Genomic DNA, 16,399 nt, shown 5'->3' on the forward strand with positions numbered 1-16,399 from the left:
GCTTGACCATATATTTTGCTTTCACCTTGTCGATTTTGTCTTTAACGATCCTACACTCAAACATTTTTTTTCTATAAAACATAGAAATTCGAATTTGATTTTAGAAAACCGCCTACGATTGGATTTATGGGCGATTTTGTCTATATTACAGAAAGGTTTTTAAAATATAGGTCAAAATTATTATAAAACATAAAAATTATTTTAAATTTTTTAAAATTAGTTTCTAAAAAATACCCTTAACCCTGGTTGGGGAACGGTTCGGTACCTATTTTTATATCTTTTATTTTATATTATATTAATTTTTTTATGTGCCCACCCTCTTAGGCCTGGTCTCTGTAATTGGAAATGGATTTGAACCGAGGACCTTTGAATTCGTAGAAGCATTAGCCGAATGCGCCGAAATGGCATCACATTTAACTTTGCATAAATCTTATATAAGAATTCAAAGATAAAAGTTTGCAATAAAATTGCTTTTGCTAACTAGTCTTTAAAAGTCAGCCCAGTAAAAAATAAAAACAAAAACAGAACTCTTAAGAAAAAAGAAAGGAAGCAAACTTCGCAAGCCGAAGTTCATATACCCTTGCAACTATTTCAAAACTAAATACTCTTGAAAACGTTAAAATTATGATTTACTTGCGTGTATGTTTAAAAACATTGAAGCTATGATGATTTGCAGCTTAATGATTCGATAGTTCCTATGGCAGCTATACGATTTTTCCTATGGGAGCTATATGCTATAGTCGTCCGATTTTAATGAAATTTAACCGATTTTAATGAAATTTAAACCGTAATTCTGAAATATTTAACCATTACTATATCTCGAAGGACTAAAAAAAAAATTAAAAACAGCAAAGTTATAATTTTTTTTATTTATTTTTCCGATTGTTCATATGGGAGATATATGCTTAGCTTTGGGAAAGTTTCATGCAGATAGCTTTAAAACTGAGAGACTAGTTTGCGTAGAAACGGACGGACAGACGGCTAGATCGACTCTCCTAGTGATGCTGATCAAGAATATATATACTTTATACGGTCGGAGATGTCTCCTTCACTGCGTTGCAAACTTCTGACTGAAATTATAATACCCTCTGCAAGGGTATAAAAACCATAAATACCAATTAGGGGATTTGAACCCGGGTCCAAATAAGCTTCGAAATGTTCAATGTTCCAAGACACCAACCCACTAGGCTAAACATTTTACAAAATTCTTTTCTAGTTATAAGGGCATTTTTCTTTATTTTAGAAATAAATAACAGAACATATATTATAGAAAAGTAGATTTCTATATATGTAAAAATTTATCTAAACTTAAAGGCGATTTTCTTAATTAAAGAAGAGGCTAGTGTATTTATTTTCTGAAAGCAAGGGTGATTTTACTTATAAATATAGAAAATTGGGAGATATGCTGCCTCAGCTTAGAAAAAAACACCTTTAGTTTAAGAAAACTGCAAATCCCATAGCTTAAAAATATTTTATAAAAATCCTTTTTTTAAAAAAATTTTCTAAAACACAGAAAATATTTTCCTTATTTAAAAATTTTTTTTTAAAGTGGGAAACACTGTATTTAGGAAAACAAAATTTTTGATTGTATGTACATTTAAATCTTTGTGTACCGAATGTACCAAAGTTATAGTGTTCAATATTTGGATTGAGCTCTTATTATTATTATTTCTAATATACTGACGTTTCAAACTGGCATAAAATTTTAATTTTTTTCACAATTTGTGTAGAGGCCATAGAAAAAAGTTATTTTTCATACCATTTGAACCGACTGCCGAAAGCGATAAAGAAGTGTTTGACCCGCCAATGTTCCTACAACAAGTGACTGTTTGGTGCGGTGTGTAGTCAGGCGCCATTATTTTTTTTTTTTCAAAAACGAATCAGGAGCCGCCATAACCTTCAATGGTGACCGCTATCACGTAATGTTGAATGTTGTTTTTCTTGGCTTCAATGGAATATAAAGACATCAACGACATATAGTTCCGGCAGGACGGCGCTACGTGCCACGAAGTCAAGTTTGGGCGCGTTACGCTCGGAATTCGAAAATTCATCCGATCTCAATATTTCTAAAGTCGTTTCCAAAATCTAATTTATTTTAAAAATCTTTTTAAAACTGAGTTTAGATAATATTTCTAAGTACATCTTCTTCCTTGTTTGATAAAAGCTTTCTTGGCGGAGGGCCACAGCCGTCATTTTGAACACTCTTTTCATATATGTTAAAAATACTTTTACTTATGTTCTAAAAAAAAAATTAAAATTTATTTTGAGGCCAGAGAACGGGAATTTGAGAAAATTCGTTTTTGGATGTTTGTTTTGTAAGGATTCGGAAGAATAATGTTTTTATTTTGGCTTGAAAGCGTTTTTTTTATGATCCCCTTTTTATCTACGTCAATTGCTTTCGGTTCAAAACATTATACAACAAGAAAGCAAGCAAACTTCGGTAAGCCGAAGTTAATGTTGAAAACTAGTTTGCGTAGAAACGGACATTCGTATGATCAACGGACTCGGTTTTTTAATTTGATCAACCATATACATACTTTATAGCTGCCATAGGAACTATCGAATAATTGAGCTGCAAATCATCATAGCTTTTTTTTTGAACATATACGCAAGTAAATGATAATTTTAATGTTTTCAAGAATATTTAATTTTTGCAATAGCTGCAAAGGTATATAAACACTCAGAAATGAGAAAAAAAAATCGCAAAAATAATTTTTTTACTGCCTTGGAATCCACCTTGCCCCTTAAATTCAAGGAACCGTAAATTTTTTTTTTAAATAAAAAAATTAGACACTTGTAATGGAAGAAATGCATGGTATAAATCAAAATAATTCTTTTTTGTCCACTCACTGCATTTTTGTCATGGCTTTTAAATATTCGATTTTTTATTCTTTTCTTAAATTAACCTAATTATTTTTGAGTAAATTATTTAAATTTAGGACATAATTATTATTTTTGATTAAAAAAAAATAAAACTCAAAAATAATGAAGATGTTTATTTTTTGTGAAGATTTTTATTTTTTTACTCAAAATAAAACTCAGTCGCAAGTCCTGGACTCTGTGTTAAATTTTTTGCCATATTTTTTTCCATATCCTGGGTCAGTGATTTTAAAGCAACGCCCAAGAACTTGTAATTTTTTTTTTTCTGCACTGCAAAAAAAATAAATTCAATGATTTTAAATTTTCCGCTCAGAATATAACTCAATTGAAAGTCCTGGCGTCTGTGTTAAAATTTTCGCAAAAATTTTGTGATATCCTTTGTCAGTGATCCTAAAGCTACCCCCGAGGACTTTTAAATTTTTTTCTTTCCCTGAAAAACATATTAATTCAATAATTTTAATTTTTCCGATCAGAATATAACTCAATAAGTCCTGGCTTCGATGAATTGGACGTTTATACCCAGAATCCCGAGTTGGCACCTTGTTGCCTCATCCATTTTCAAACAAATCATTCTGTGTTTTAAAGTTCTGACCATTTCACTTTTCTTTGAGCTGTATTTTTCCTCGTCTAAGCTCATAACGTAAGTTAGTTTCCCCGTGCAAATTTCTCACACCAATTAAGCGTGAGCATTTAATAGTATGTGTGCTTTACGCTGCTCTTCATGCTCAAACTCCGCTTTTTAAATATGCAGTTAAACGTTATAACAAAACATAATTGCCAAGCAGTGGTCGGCACACATATTATTACATGCTCGCACTTCTTTGTATGAGTAATTTGCCATACGAAAATTGTCAGTGTGTGTGTGCCAACTGCGGTTTCATAATGTTCGTGTCGGTCTCTGTCAAGTTGTCGTGAGCCTATACTCCGGAGACAAGCCTTTGCCGACCACTGTTCTTAAGTAATTGCTCGATTTGGAAAACTTTTGTGTCCACCGATAGGCATGACCGAAACACACATACAGCTCAATATCAAAGGTCTAACGCAGGGGTGCTCACTCCTATGCACAATGACCACAATTGTTTTTGTAAAAGCACAATGCTTAGGAATATGTTAGGGCCGGCACACTAGGTAAGCTTGCTTGAGCTATACACTAAAAATGTTTCGTTTCTTCAGTGCGGAAAGGCAGCAGCCATTTCATTGGTTTTTTTTTTATGGCTGAGTCAATCGAAATTTGTTTTTTTCTTTTCCGCGGCTCTACACTGACTTCGTACTTCTGTTCGTGATCTTTTTTAAAATGTGTTAGTTAATGCACTTCCATAAGTCAGTTTTGAGCGCCCCTGGTCCAATGTGTCTCAATGTTACATGACAGACTTTCACGATTTGTAGGCGTAAGAAATAAATCTGCTCTTAAGAATCCGAGATCTAGAGAAACGAGACGTACATAAATGGCTAGATCGACTCGGCTATTGATCGTGATCAAAAATATATATAACTTATTGGGTCGAAAGCGCTAACTTCTACCTGTAACATACTTTTCAACGAATACCATATGCCCTTTTACTAAAAACTGAAAATAAGAATGACGTGCAACCGTTACTCAACTAAACAAAGGAAGAAGATATAAAAAATACAATTTATTTCAATGACTATTTCGCATAGTAAAAACCTCAAACAGAATAGGTGGCATCCTAAAAGAAATAAAGGGTGGCAGCCTACATTTTCGACGTATGATCGTATTCTACTTTGGATTATGGAAACACAATCATTGGATATCATTGGCGCATTAAAACGCATTTAGCCTAATGCGCATTTATTTACATAGGGAAGCCCATAGTGCTAAATGCCTCATTTAAAATAAATGCGATTAAATGACTGAAAACAATGCAAAGGAGACCACCACAATTTCTAAAAAAGATCAAAGATTCCCGTATATGTTGGAGTTTTTTTGTTGCCAACGATCCAGCAGAACTGCATACCAAGGAAAATTGATTGGTTGAGAAGAAAAGGCGGTTTTTAAGTTAATTTCCTGAACTTGCATTGGTAAAATATTAGACTTTTTTAACACAGTTTAAATTTTATACCAAATACGCGTCGAATGTAACCGAATTGGCTTGGATCCGATGCTCCGTTCAAAAGTTATTCAAAAATATTTTTTTTTGGTATATTTAAATAATACAAAAAGTTCTCTACAATCGTTTCTCAATTTCAACAAATTTTAAGGACTTGTTTTTAAATTCTGGAATAATTTTTTTGTGTTGGGCAGGTCGTTAAAAAATAGTTTGTTCTACGACTTTTTGAAAAACTATCTTATTTAGCGGGAAATCGCTAAAAACAGCTAAACTTTTCACGGCTATCACTAAACTATGTAGTTAAGCTGCAGGTATTGTCAAAGAATAGTCAAAAATTAATTAATTTAAAAATTATTTTTTTACAATTTTTTTTCTACTTTTTTGCTTATTTTTAATAATTGTACGAGTCGATTTTTGTTTATTTTTTACGTTTATAGCCCTTGAGATTCCTCAACTTTTGGTGTATAACAAATTTCTACATGAATGTTTTCGAAACCTATTAAGCAACTACTTTTCTCAGTTTGGAGAAGTTAATGCTGCTTGGGCAAGAATTTCCTTCTAAAAGTATCCAAAGTATGATAAAATGCTATAAAAAAAAAATGATTTAAGGTCAAAGAAAGAAACATTTTCATTAAAAATTTGAAAATATTATTGTTTAAAAATTTAAGTTTAAAACTAATCTTAATTTAAGGAAACTTATTTGAAATTAGATACTTTGCAAAAAAATGAGCAAGATGAAAGCAAATATAATAAAAACAACGAAGTTGCTCAAATGTTACTGTTCTATAGGGCCAGATAGCATTCTCGATAATTTTTATATCCTTGCAAATTTTTGTTTAATTTTAGTCAGAAGGACACATTCTCAACCTTAACAGCATCATTAGGAGAGTCGATCTAGCCATGTCCGATCTAGCCCGTCATTTTTAAACTATAAGTAGAAGTTGAAACGAGCCGGATCGGACGACCATATCATACAGCTTCCATGGGGACAATCGGGAAAACATATGATAAAATTATAATTTGTCTGTTTTTTAATTTATTTGAATATACTTCGATACAAAGTAATGGTTTAATGTTTCAGAATTACGGGACTAATTTTATTGAAATCAGACCACGATATCAAATAGCTGATTGTAAAACATAAACGCATAAAAATCCAAATATTGTTGTTTTACAAAAATTTTAATTTTTGGAATAGTTGCAAGGGCTTGGATTTGCCGAAGTTTTCTTCCTTGTTAATTAAGCTTTAAAGTCTTATCAAACGTAGTTTGTTAAAACAAAACTAGTACTGAAGTTTAGGGGAATTTTTTTTTTTGTAAAAGCCGTGGTCACAATATTGGGGTACTTTGACTATATTTCAAATAAAAACACCTCTTTACGAGGTAAAAAAGTCAAGACGATGGCACCTTCAACATATAAAATATCTAAAATCAAATTGTGTGACGAAAAATGAATAAGCATTTGACTAAATAAATACACTTTTAAACACTTTTATTGCAAGCAGTGAAGCAGACGTTTCCGACCCTATAAAGTATATATACTCTTGATCAGCATCACTAGGAGAGCCGATCTAACTATGTCCGTCTGTGCGTCCGTCCGTCTGTCAACCATGAAACTTTCCCAAAAGTTGTCTTTCTATTGCAGGTAGTATATAAGTCGGAACGAGCCGGATCGGACGACTATAGCATGTAGCTCCCATATCAACAATCGTATAGTTTTTTTACACTTTCAGACATGACAAAAGTCGTATTTTTGTGCTTTTTTTGCTACCGCTACTTAAAAACGCGAGATTCAGTCAGAGATGAGAACAACAGATTTCATTAAGAATTCATCAAGCTCTTAGTTTTGCAAAGTTTATTTTGTTGTAATTTGCTTTTCCATTTTTCTACGAGGGTCGAAACTAATATTTTCGGGTGTGAAGTACCATTTTGGGCAGGAGTGTAGTAGTCTCCTATGCACACGCTCTTGGTGCGCATCGTCACTACATGTACTGCCTTCTATAGTGATTTCTACTGTAGTCAAGGGTCATTCATTTTTACAGAGAGTGTAACTATAAAAGCCACCTTCAAATTAAATTTTAGTAAACTGAAGAAGTCTTTTATGATAGATTGAGTTGTTGGGAGGTGCACGTTAACTAACAACTAGGATTTTAAAGGCAGAAAATGCATATTTTTATGTTTTTTTTTGCAGCGACAACTATAATATTATTTTATTACGATTAATTACAAATCATTATACAACTTTTAAGGAATGTAAGAAGAAGTTTTCAAAGAAAAATAATGAGAAATCAGCCGGTGACCGAAATTTATATGCATTTTAGAGCTGATAAATTTTTCGATGTAATCACAAAGAGAGGTTTTTTTAATATATATTTTTTATATATTTTTTTGAGTATTTGAAGTAAACACGCGATTTAAGCTAAAAATCGCGGTTAATTTGTTATTTAATAAATAAAAAAAAAAAACTCTTCGTGATTACCTGCTGATTTATGAGAAGAAGTAATGTTCAAATTTTCAAAAGGATCGGTTCAGTAGATTTTAAGTTCTGAACAAACTTCAAAAAAGACGTTTTCGGTAAAATCGATTTAAAGTTTTTAAAACGTGAACAATCTTGTAGCCCGGCCGGTCGTTTAAAACGCTGTTACTCTGTTAGTTTTACACGGATTGACTTGAAATTTGTACAGAATATTCTCAACAAAGCAAAAAATGTAAAACCCTACCCATTAAAAGTACACTCAATCAATACATATTTTCGCAACAAAACAGAGTTTTAACGAGAAAGGAAGCAAACTTCGGCAAGCCGAAATTCATATACCCTTGCAGCTACTGCAAAAATTACATATTCTTGAAACATTTATATTATGATTGACTTGCGTATATGTTTAAAAACATTGAAGCTATGATGATTTGCAGCTCAGTTATTCGATAGTTTCTATCGCAGCTATTTGATATCGTTTTACGATTTTAATAAAACTAAAACCGTTATTCTGAAGTGTCAAATTATAAATAAGTCAAAAAGAATTTTAAAAAATAATTACAAAATAGTAAAGTTTAATTTCTTCAAATTTTTTTTCTCTATATATTTTTATTGTTTCCATGGAAGCTTTAAGTTATAGACGTCCGATTTTGATGAAATTTAAACCGTAATACTGAAATATTTAATTATTACTGTATGTCGAAGAACTAAAAAAAATAAAAAAACAGCAAAGTTATAATTTTTTTCATTTATTTTTCCGATTGTTCATATGGGAGCTACATGCTTTAGTCGTCCGATCCGGCTCGTTCCGACTTATATACTACCTGCAATAGAAAGACAACTTTTGGGAAAGTTTCATGGTTGACAGACGGACGGACGCACAGACGGACATAGTTAGATCGGCTCTTCTAGTTTCAATTATTGCGGCTGGAGAGAAAGATATGGTTTCAATTAACTTTTTTTTTTGTATTTCTGGTAACAATTTAATGGATGTGTAATAAATGCCGCGTGGACACTTGTTATCCGACGAGGAAAAGGTGGCTTTAAAATGAGCGGAATATCGTGTGCATAAAGTTAGCAGTACAACATTCAAAATCTAAACTTTTTTTAAGCCATAATTTTCCGTTAGTTATTCGTGACAAAAAATTGCCGATATCAAGTGAGCAAAACAAAAACTTCAACTTTTTCAAAATAAAATATTGCAGGAATTTGCCGTTAATTATCCGTAAAATATTGGTGAAAGAATCACATTTGCCGCTCGTGTTTTAATATTTTTTTAAACAGACATTGTGTTCAAATTTAAAAGAACGCAGGGTTTGTTTTATATAAAGCCGCAGAATTAAAAATATGCTGTGATGGTCCGTTCATAGTAGTACTCCAACCGAATTAGGTTAGAAGAAAGCTCGGTAAAAGTGATATATATTAAAATTTATTAAATCTGAGCCCTGGGCCTAGTTTGGTAAATGCTTTTCATTTTTAGCCAAGTTGCTTGCTTAGATCCTATGCTCAAAATAAAAATTTTAAAGGCTCTGTTTGTCGGTTTCAAAAAAAATTAAGGGCTTATTTATAACCCCTTGATAAATGTTTTGTGTTGATACGGGTTTGACATTACATTGTTCGCCTCATTCATTGACTAATTCATTGAAGCTCAGAGTCAGAGACAACTATATGGATACTGCTTGAGATTTTTTTGGTTATAAAATCACAGTCACACTGCCTTTTTAACGTCAGATTCAAACTTTATGGTTTTGTTTATTATATTGTGTTTATCCCGCTAATTTTAACTTTTAAAGGTTTTTCTATGTGTATAGCTTCTATGTTAGTAAAGCTACTGGTTGAAGTTAATACCTGACTGAAGCAGTCCGAATGGGAACCATTTTCATTTTCGAAACAAAATTTTATACCAATAATTTTATTTGTTGATAGGTCACTCATATACTATAAAGTATATGGCTACTTTGACATACACCTTTGAAATTTAGCACAAAGAGGCCCGGCATACAGACATGCATTCGTTACAGAAGGAATATTTCTTTTTAATAATGTCAATAGACTTCTGTGACGCAAATCAATATGAAGTTCGAAACGAAAATATTACTATATGCATGCTGAAAGTGAGTGAACGGAACTTAAACAGTTGGGTGCGTGCAATAAAATATCGATAATTACAACTAATCTAAACGTCAGCAAACTATTTGAAAAATTGGTATACATTTTAGTACCTGAAGCATCATATAAATCAAACATAAATTTTATTCCATCCTGGTTAAATGATTTCAATTTAATTAAGTCATTTCAATTATCTATAAAATCAAATCAAACGCTTAGTTTGGCAGACCTTTACCCACTATTCGTATGCACGCTTTTACCAATATTTGTTTGTCCGTTTGGAACCCGACTGGGGCCATTACATGTTCGCCGTATAAAGAGTGCTTAAGAAGCTATCCTTTCGTTTCACCCTTTATTTTGGAACCCGCTCCTTCCTGTTCTGCTTAATGTCGTCTTTTACATTTGTCTTGACTTAAGGATCGCAGAAAGGTGTTCGCACTTGTTATACCCTTCCAGAGGGTATTATAATTTCAGTCAGAAGTTTGCAACGCAGTGAAGGAGACGTTTCCGACCCTATAAAGTATATATATTCTTGATCAGCATCACTAGGCGAGTCGATCTAGCCATGTCCGTCTGTCCGTCCGTCAGTCCGTCCGTCTGTCCGTCCGTTTATATGCAAACTAGTCTCTCAGTTTTAAAGCTATCTGCATTAATCTTTCCCAAAAGTTGTCTTTCTATTGCAGGTAGTATATAAGTCGGAACGAGCCGGATCGGACGACTATAGCATATAGCTCCCATAGGAACAATCGGAAAAATAAATGAAAAAAAAATTATAACTTTGCTGTTTTTAAATTTTTTTTTTAGTTCTTCGACATATAGCAATGTTTAATTATTTCAGAATTATGGTATAAATTTTATCCATTACCATTAGGACTGCCTATATATACATACATGTAAAAATCAATGCCAAGAAAGTGGCAGTAATTTCATCACTCATAAACCGCCAAACCGAATTTGATGAAACCTTTCATAATTTTTTCGTCTTAGTTCAAGGATGGTTTTTAGCCATACATCCTGTTCGCAATCAACCCACGCACACATCTACGAACCGTTTCATCAATCTTATCCATATTTTTCACATTAAACACTATGAAGGTCCGAAATGTTTAGAACATAGCTTGTATTGACTGTTGTCACACCCCCGCATCCATCCACGCATTCACCCACGCATTAATCGTATGACGGACTTGAAGTTTTTTCTGTCAAATGTGACAGATCGAAGAAGAAACAAATGTGAGATAACATTTCAATTCCCATATTAGACTGTAACTTCTTATTTCTGTTCAAAAATAAAATAATAAATAAATGATAGCATGGAGGTACATACCGTCACTGTATCCAATTTCTGATACTTTTGTAACGACCGCTCGGCCATAATTATATTAAACAAGGTCAACCACAATACGCATTTGTCGGGAGTGACACGCCGTCCGTATGGCACGATAGCGGCAACTGGACATTTAGCTCGAGAGTCCGATTAGCTGTTGCTAGTGATGACTGGAGGATTCCGGATCCGATTCTTCCCCTTCCCTCGACCTCGTCCTCGCTGTTACTGAAGCCCGTATCTCTTTGTTTTTATCGCTCTTCCTTTAGTTCTTTGCTGTTTGGTTGACTCGTACTTTTGACTTATTCGACTCGTTTCTCGCTCTTTAAATAGAATTGCTTTCGCTGTTGTCTTTTACTATCCTTCACCTTCTTAGCATTACCGTGTTATTATTGCACGTTAACTGAATGGAAATAAACTCGATTAGATGGCTGTTTAAATCGGGAATAACTTCTTTAATCCCCGCCGACACCACTTGAATTGCTTGCCCGTCACTTGATTGTTAATGATCATTATAATACACGTCGTACTTTTAACGGTTTGGCACAAAGAGGTGTACATACATATGTACATATGATGTATGTACACATGTACGAATGTTTGCACAATAAAAATTGGACAGATTCCTTAAACTTTTTTTGGCCGTAGTTTCAATTGCTTGCGGCGGTTTCGATGTTGCGCGTTGTGCTACTTATTTTGCCATCCGATAATTATGATATGCTCGGGTCAATTCAGTTCATGACCTATTGAAAACATGCTCACACACTCGCGCACGAACATATATGGGTGTACATACATACATACATGCAAATGTGTGTATGATTTGATAGGGGTGCATACAAAGTGCATGGCTGGTGTTTTCATTTTCCGCGATCCATAAAGTGGTTCGAACATATTTACTTGGCCGGGGATAGTTATGACTGTAGATATGGATGGATGAAGTTATTTCGGATTTTGGTATAAAATTCCATTACTGAAACACGCCATGAATGAAAAAGTTAGGGGATGAAAGACTAGAGGCTGAGAGTGAGACTGGCACATACGTATATGTATAAGCCACCGAAAAAGCTCAATACACGCACACACAGAATGCGGACCGTGGTGAGTTGCGAAACGGTGAGATTTTCAGTTCCGACATCACTGAAAGGAACGAAATGCTATTCTCGTTCTCATTCGAAATCTTGTTTACCTTTTCTGATGTTTTTGAAAAACAAAATGTGTGTATCGTGTGAGGGGGAACTGAAGGTAAATTACGCAAATGTTTACAGGTAATTCACTGATTAGTTTGGTTTACTGTTTAACATCCGATAACAGAAATTGCGAATTTTAACTCTCTGTTTCACACACACACACACACACACACATACCGGCGGAAGCCCTCTCACTGATTTCAGCAATTACTGGGTCATTTCGATAACGATAACATTCAGTCACAAGTTTCTTGCCTATCTTTTTGGGCCTATTAAATCTGGTTACATTTAGCAGTTCCTTTCGCTTTAAGTGAATCGAATGAATATGGCCCTTTTTGCTTTTGCGGGTATCTTTTCTTGTAACAAATTGACACAAATCTCTCTCTCTCTCTACCTCTTTTTATTTTTCTAGTGACGTCACCAGGCACAGTTGTCTGCCTTTCTTATGTTGACGACACGATGTTTTTGGAACGAGAATGGGAATGGGGAATGTATGTATGTATTGTGGCTACCATTGGACAACAGTAGGACCAACGAACCTGTAATTGCCAAAAATAAACAGCAACAATGACACACTTGCCACTCTGCCTCTCCCCTCGAGTTGACTGAATTATTATTGGGGACTGCCCTGCTCCACTTTATTTTTTTGGATAAATTTCTGGGCGAAAATGTAACATTTTCTCGGTTACACCAAACCTAATTGGTTCACTGCCGCTTTGAATGTGTGCCGGAGTGAAGGAAGGTCCCTTTGCTCTGGGGCTAATACAGATGTTAATATGCCGTTAGTTACGGCAAGTTTTTTCATATGCCCGCATTCTAGAGGGACAAACAAGTTTTCACTTCCGTGGAGGAAAGAATATAATTCAAATTCGTGGGGAAAAGACTGGTAAATATTTGTGGGCTTGAGAAAATATATACATATACATGTACAAAGTTCGCGTGCTAGTTTCTTTTTAAACAATGGGGAATATGAAAGCATGTGGCATGAAATTCGGTGTGTTGCTGGTCCGTCGCTACAATTCATTCACCTCCCGCTGTGCGTGTACACGTCACAAAATAACGATATACTGATAGCCGCTCCGGCCGAAACCCGAAACCGAAGTCCACTGGCGCTCCACATCACTGCCATCCCAATTCCATTCCCATTTACCGCAATACACAGCACCACCGACGCAACATTCCGCCCGTTGTGCTACCGACCCGCTGACCCAATCCCAAAGCGTATATATGTATACGTATGGGTACGTACATATGTAGTTGTGAGTTTGTGTGTGGTGCGTTAACTTTAAACCAACACACTTTCAACTAGATATTGGGGATAGGTTTAGTAACGGTAAATGGGATCGAGCAAATATCCCGTTAGTGGATATCCCGTTAGTTGAAAGAAAGACCATGGGGCCGCAAGACCTACAAAAATTGATCTGGCCGCAGATGGGCCTGGAGAAACGCAGCCAGAGGTCGTTTTTTGGCTTCAGTACGGCCGAATAACCGAACAACAGAACAGCGCTTTTCACTTGGCTTTTTCCTTTGCCGTCGTCGCGATTGTCGCCCCCCTTTGACGTTTTGACGCTGCCCTCGCAGACAATTCTTTTCCTTGGTTGGATGTTTGTAGTTTTATTTTCACCACTCGACCCGATTTCGGATGCCAGCGCACAAAACTTTCGAATTGTCGAATTTTCACAGCACCAGCACTAATGAATTGCACTTCAATTGTTAACACCAGCCTTGGGCCTTGATTTTCCGATTCCTGGCTGCCTTGTTTTAGCTGATTAATGACGAATCGTTAAAAATAAAAAACAAAAACCGCTTATTCTCGGGAGCTGCCATCGACTTTGTCTCACCAGTTGGACGAAAAAACTCAACAAACGCAAGACTTCAACTCGGCGACTTTGTATCACATACTACCACAGCGCCAGGGCCCACACACACGCACACACTCGCACACCAGCCCTGCGCTCTGCGTCCGCTCGAAAGCTCGACCCAAGCTCAACTTGCAAACTGGCGGGGTGGCCACACTGGCCAGCGAGGGCGCGTGCGCGTCCTGCGGAAGCCAGGCCAAAGTCAAAGCCCGCTCTGCTCCCGTTACATCAACTGGAGGGCCGCGGTTGGAGCTTTAAGCTCCGCTTGTGTTTTCAACCCCTTCTATACAACAGAACTATCGCACTACTGCGACATCAGTGTTTCTTAAAGCCCCACTCTTAACCGGACATTTGGGTTCAAAGACAGACAAGTTTCAAGTCACATGCCCTGTTCAGAGCGCATCTTTACCTTTTTAAATTGTATCCTCATGATTTTGGTCAAAGATATTGCAAAAAAAAGTGCTTTCCTCGCAACCCCTTATTGAAATGTCATATATTAAAGAAATGCACACTGGGACAGATTGACTTTTTTTGGCATAAAATAAAATAAAAAATTTTATTTATATTTTAATTTCAAATCTTCTTGGAATTCAAAAGAAAATTGGGTAATGGAAGTTAACGTTTTTTTTTTTAGTATCGAAATCGCCGTCTCTATGATCTAAATTTTAGTTTACAAAGCTGTAAAGGAAAATACATTTCTTATTTATGGGGGTATTCCGGTCTAGAAGTCTAAACTTTGAGCATTTTGTCAAGTAAGATAAAAAAACATGTTTACTCAATTTTTTAAAACAATTTTTCCTTGACATTGTTCCTGCGCTATTTTATTGAATAGAAGTTTTTTCAAACTGTGGTCAATAAAACAAAATTAAAATAATATTTAATTGCATAGCCAGTAAAAATTCCACCTACCACATAGATATCATGTATCCGAATTTTCTCAGAAAATATTCGATGTCTCATTAAATGAATTTATAAAGATGCGAATCTTAATTTTTCTGCAAAAAATTATTATCTAAAAACCTTCGTATCTGTTCGAAAAAATGCAGTTTAAAGCCTCTAGAAGAGTAAGCAACTAACTTGCATAAGACCTAGATCACTGACATCCGAAAGACAATATTTAATTGATGCATTCGATCATGGAATAAGCTCCCCAACCATCTTAAAAATATTAGCAGTGTCAAAAATACTATTACGTAAATTTAAGAAGAAATAGAAGGCGACTTGGGTTGGTTTTTTTTATAAAATTAGTTTTAAGTCTCATGTAACATTTAAATATTTGCAACTTTTTGTGACTAACGCATTAATAATATTAATTATAATAGAAGTTCTAAGCTTGTAGCGTTAGGATGACATTTTATAATAAACTACAAAAAACATTTTGAGAATATGAAAAAAGAATAACAAGAAAAAAAGAAAACTTCGGCAAGCCGAAGTTAATATACCCTTGCAGCTATTGCAAAAATTAAATATTCTTGAAAACATTAAAATTATGATTTACTTATGTTTAAAAGCATTGAAGCTATGATGATTTGCAGCTCAATTATTTGAGTTCCTATGGCAGCTATATGATATCGTTTTCCGATTTTAATAAAACTAAAAGCGTAATTCTGAACTGTGAAATTTTTAAATAGTCAACAAGAATTTCTAAAAAAAATTATAAAATACAAATATTAAATTTTTTTAAACATTTTTATTGTTCCAATGGGAGTTTTATGTTGTAATCGTCTGATTTTAACCGTAATTATGAAATATTCTTCTATCTTTTTGGAAAGTTTCAAGCAGATAGCTTTAAAACTGAGAGACTACTTTCCGTAGAAACGGACGGACAGACGGACATGGCTAGATCGACTCTCCTAGTGATGCTGATCAAGAATATATATACATTATAGGGTCGAAGATGTCTCCTTCACTGCGTTGCAAACTTCTGGCTGAAATTATAATACCCTCTGCAAGGGTATATCAACAAAGAATATTTGTGTTAAAAATAAAAATTAAATCCTTTGAAACAGGGCTGGACCACGGCTATTTTTCCCAAATTTTCCTTAATTCTGTTTATATAAGCTTATGTCAAAAAATAAAACCCAAATATCTCATTTCGTTCCTAAGTTATTAAGTAATGCCAAAAAAAGTAGTCCTTCAGCCCCTAGTGCGGTGGCAGAAATGATGTTTTTACTCCAAAATACAGGAGCACATTGATTGGGTTATTTATCTTCATTCGGTAAAAGCTAAATTTGTTGAAAAGTCGTAACCTTGAATTTCTATATTTCCGAACACGAACAGCAGTAACCTAATTTTGACAGCCCACACTGGGCCAGAAATCTAATTTGTTGGCAACAAATCTGGCGTTTCTTTATCTGTATAACTAGGGAGCGACAATAAAGCAAAACGTCTTCTTAAAATTATAACAATAATCGATATATTTTTTGTTTCATCTTTGCAAATACATTTTAAAAGTTTTAAAAGCAATAATTTATTTTTTACAATTTTTTTTTA

The 16,399-nt window shown here is 34.5% G+C and overlaps 1 protein-coding gene across 22 annotated transcripts in view; it reads right to left on the minus strand.

The window, feature by feature from the left end:
* Window positions 1-13,957, minus strand: part of LOC128265595 (voltage-dependent calcium channel type A subunit alpha-1) — an 80,859-nt gene extending 66,902 nt beyond the window's left edge. For 11 of the 22 annotated variants that reach the window (XR_008268889.1, XR_008268890.1, XM_053001717.1 and 8 more), the window contains exons 1-2: window positions 13,734-13,879; window positions 10,861-11,260 (exon numbers count right to left, since the gene is read on the minus strand). The gene's annotated coding sequence lies outside the window, so the exon portion shown is untranslated. The other 11 variants (XM_053001726.1, XM_053001723.1, XM_053001725.1 and 8 more) reach the window with 7 other exon arrangements.
* Between the last annotated feature and the right edge of the window lie 2,442 nt (window positions 13,958-16,399).

The sequence above is a fragment of the Drosophila gunungcola genome, unplaced genomic scaffold (genome assembly GCF_025200985.1).
Source record: "Drosophila gunungcola strain Sukarami unplaced genomic scaffold, Dgunungcola_SK_2 000137F, whole genome shotgun sequence".
Taxonomy (NCBI): domain Eukaryota; kingdom Metazoa; phylum Arthropoda; class Insecta; order Diptera; family Drosophilidae; genus Drosophila; species Drosophila gunungcola.